At 46.7% G+C, this 4,066-nt stretch overlaps 1 protein-coding gene across 5 annotated transcripts in view; it reads right to left on the bottom strand.

Annotated features, from left to right (window-relative positions):
• Positions 1 to 3,641, bottom strand: part of SOX6 (SRY-box 6) — a 387,375-nt gene extending 383,734 nt beyond the window's left edge. For 3 of the 5 annotated variants that reach the window (XM_019474501.1, XM_009288777.2, XM_019474505.1), the window contains exon 1: positions 3,548 to 3,641. The gene's annotated coding sequence lies outside the window, so the exon portion shown is untranslated. Of the gene's footprint in view, positions 1 to 1,739; positions 1,874 to 2,321; positions 2,598 to 3,547 lie in introns of those variants that run through there. The other 2 variants (XM_019474503.1, XM_019474502.1) reach the window with 2 other exon arrangements.
• Between the last annotated feature and the right edge of the window lie 425 nt (positions 3,642 to 4,066).

Raw genomic sequence — 4,066 nt, 5'->3', positions numbered from 1 at the left:
CCCGGCGCGGGAGTCCGCCGGCGGCCGGGGAAGCGGCCTGGAGAGCGGCGCTCGGAGCGATGCCCGGGGCTCACCTTCCCCTCCCCCCGGAGAAGCGCGCTTCAGAACGGTTTTGCAGGCGAGGCTGGCCAGGCTGCGCTTGGTGCATTGATTCCAAGTGCAGTGCCTGGTTTGGTTTCCGTATATTCTTTGGCTTTTAATAGCTAGCTGAGGAAAAAAGAAAGCATTATTGTTTTCTTTCTTTCCTTCTCTCATTGCCTATTCTAAATTTGACTCCAAAGTTTAAGCAGTTGAATTGGCTAATTCTGAATACAGTCTATTGAGAGACCAGACACAGCAGTATATCCCTGTATAGCAATAGATACAATGTGCTGAATTGGCAGTCTAATTATAAATGTGGCATTTGGACCTCCTTTCAGACCCAGTGCCACCTTACCTTATGAGGGAACTTCAACTACAGCAACTGTTCAAAACAAAATGCCATTACAGGATCAGCTTCACCCAACGCTGGAACCAGCCAGGGGATTGTTTTACAAGCAGCCTTTCTCACTTAACACAAGAATGTATTATAAGGAAAAGTTAGGGATAGTGCAGAGTCTGAAGAAAACGCGTATGTAGTTTCTGCCAGGTGTCGAGCTACTTCAAACTGCAGCATACTCCAAATGACCTCATTATTTTCTTTTAAATGTACTCACTATAAATAGATTATTTCTTAGTTTTACTAGAATGAGCTGCTAGGTACGCTTGCTGTTTATATTCCGAGTGTAGCGTGCATATAACGTTGTGACCACAGAAACACGCGAAATATCCTGGCTCAAAACAAAAACCTGCAATAAGATCTTGCCAAAGAATCATGGTGTGCTGAAAAAAGTTTTTTAAAGCATCTTTTCCAGGGAAATATTTGTATGTAATGGCAGACTACATGCACATATCTCACATTCATTCTTATTTACTTTATGGTATAATGGCTTAATTAAATGAGTGGGCACAAGCACGTCAATAAAACAAGTCAAGTCAAGTCGGAGTCTCAAAACAGGTTTCAAAATTACTCCATTACACGAATACAGAAAGGGAAATTCGTTAATTTTTGGACTTCAAACCCTGTTTGGGGACTGGATAAATCTGCCCTCACGATCAGCACTGAAGATGGAAATACCAAAAATGTTAAAATGAGGGTAAAAGAAAACAGTAGGAACAAAGCGCCGCTCCTGTGCCGAAGGCTATTTAAATTAGCTTAATAAACATATACCTTATCTACAAACAGCAGGCGAAGATACATTACTTTATCACAGAAAGTTTCACCGTCTATGTTTTTGGGAAACACCCCTAGGACAGAACTAATCTGTCGTCCCCAGGCTCCCACCAGGCTGACTTTCCCTGCAGCCCCCCCCCGCCTCTCAGACACAACACTAATTGTCTTTTCACGTTGCCACTTTCACTCCTGCCCGTCCTTTAAAAAAAAAAAAAAAAAAACCAAACCAACCAAACCAAACAACAAAACAAACCACCGAACACCGCCGTGAAACGGTCCGCAGAAAGCAAAGACAGCAATCAAATCGATATGATCAGTGCCTCTGATTGACCTCAAGGCCCTGCTCTGCTGAAGCGCACAGCCCCTGCTGCAAAGCGGGTTAACTGCTCCACGCTGCTCAGCCCGACTCGGAAAGGGAGCTGGGAAGCTCTCTCGGCAGAGGAGCAGCTCTCTGGCAGCTCAGTTATTAATGCACGCGTGGAAGTACCTGCTCGCATCACGCCTATATGTTCTCTCTCGCGTATCTACACACAGCCGCGCTCACGCAGGGGCGACCCCGCCGCCGGTACACGCGTGCATGCATTACACGAGCGGGCTCGGCGGCAGCGGCGGGGCCCGCTCCTGCCCGGAGCAGGGCAAGCCGCAGAGGCGCACTCATTAGCTCCCACTGATGATTCCTTTCAGGATCATGAATGGAACAATTGTCAAAAACTGCGGGAAAAAAAAACAAGCCCCGAGACTATTATATACAGACACAGCTTGTGTGCGCGCATGTGACATTTGCAGGCAACCCAGATTTGTTCATAAACTCTTCAGCGTTATCCGAGATAAAACATTAAATTGCTTATACGGTTAAAGAGGCTTCTTATCCCCAATCAAAACCCAAACAGCTTCGAAGGTAGTGAAAGCCAGGAAAAGAACACGCTCTCCGCCAGACACACCTTGCCGTGCTCGTACCCTACAGCACCGTCTGTAAACAGCTGCGCTAGCTTCTTGCAACTGCCACTATTTTATTTTAAAAGAACAATAATAATAATAATAGTAAGTTAAATACTTCCTGAAAACTTACTTCGCATTTAGTTTAGGCACTATTCTTTTTTTCAGCTCGCAAAGGAAGCCGTTTTGTCCAGGTTAGGTATTGTCTACTTATGGATCAGCCTCTGGCTAAGGGTTTATTTTAATTTATGGCTTATGCATTCTTTTAAGGTCGATTTGCATGACCTCCGGCAAAGAGCTAAGGCAGCAAGAAATCCCAAGTCGAATGTTGCCACAAAGCGGCACACATCTCCCCTTCCCCGGGTGTAAACGGAGCTCTCTGATGATGGACTGCTTTCTTCCCCCCTCCCTGTGTATCACAAATTAGGGTGCGGTATCAATTTTAAAGTTTTCAGTATAACTTTATCCAAACCCTCTGCTTGGAGAGATAAGGCGCCGCCACAGAGCTGCGAATCCTCGGGACAGTGCCCCGGTGTGGCCAAAACCAGCATCACCGCCGCCACTCCGGTAGCTTTGTGTTACTCCATGCTCCGTGGATAGCACTCATTTGTGGCGAACTTCAAAGCAGTTACCCACCTCAAACTTAAACGGAGAACGTAAAAGCACCGCTAAACCCCCTTCGCCTTTCTCCATCCCGTGTCTGTTGGGGTTATCCGTGAAAAGAAACCCGCGCGAGCACTTCGGAGTAATGACAGCAGCGCTCTGCTCTCAAAGATTTATTTCGGATTTTATTTTTCCTCTCTCTCTCTCTTTCTCCCTCTCGTGTTAGTTCCTTACGTACTATCCCCCTAGCCCTCTGTGTCCCCCTGCCGTGGGTGATCTTAAAATACAACGCTGATCTGTCACTACATTTTAAAATAAACTCTACTCGGGAAGGATGAGAAAGTGTTGTGATTTCAAGGTACTGGGGTCCCTTAACGTCTCGGAAACCTCGGGATTCAAACAGCCCCGGAAACTCGCACGGGGACGAGGGTGGGGCGGGGGGGGGGAGGGGGGGAACCAACAGCACCCTCGTGGTATAAAAGTAAATAATCGTGCAGGGGGAGGCGGGGGAAAGGGGTGAATTCAGCAATGTTAAAAGCTAAACAACAGATCTACCTCCGGACGCTGCTGCTTCACTCAATTGCAACTAACAACCCATTAAAGACAGCGCAGGGGGAACCGGATTCTCTCCTGCAAAGCGACATAAATCCAGCGAAAACCCATTAAACCGCCACCACCACCACCAAGCCACGCAGCACTACACACCACAGCAAACAACAGGTATACAACACAATAGGGCTTTTTTTCCCTGGTTACCTCCTCGGGATCCAGTGTGGCACAAAGCACTGGGAGAGCCTCCTTTTTTTTTTTTTTTTGCAACGCGCTTCGCGCGCCTCGGTAATTTTCTTTAAAAAAAAAAAAAAAAAAAAAGAGGGAAGGAGGTGAAAGGGGAGAGAGAAAGAGGAATAAATGGGTGGTAATTCGGTAAAATAAAATAAAATAAATAAAATAAATGAACTAGAGTCTGCTGGTGTTTCTCCGGGCCATGGTTGTGCAGGATCCCGATCGTTAGAAGTTTGCGGATGGGTTGCCTGGAGATTTGGTTACAATCAGGTTCATTATTATTATTTTTTTTTTCCTCCTGAAACAAGTGAAGGCGATGGTTACTGCTGTCAATCTTGGCAATCAATGTGAGCGGCCATGTCGTAAGTATTCAAAGCATTTCCCGTCGTGCAACATCAGAAAGTGAGTGGCCAGGGCATTGATCTGAGGAAGGCAAAAGGAGGCAGGGCTCCCCCGCCCAGACAGCACAGGCAAGATGAGACAACACGGGGG

The sequence above is a fragment of the Aptenodytes forsteri genome, unplaced genomic scaffold (genome assembly GCF_000699145.1).
Source record: "Aptenodytes forsteri isolate BGI_AS27 unplaced genomic scaffold, ASM69914v1 Scaffold8, whole genome shotgun sequence".
Classification (NCBI taxonomy): Eukaryota; Metazoa; Chordata; class Aves; order Sphenisciformes; family Spheniscidae; genus Aptenodytes; species Aptenodytes forsteri.
This window is presented reverse-complemented; position numbering and strand designations above follow the sequence as displayed.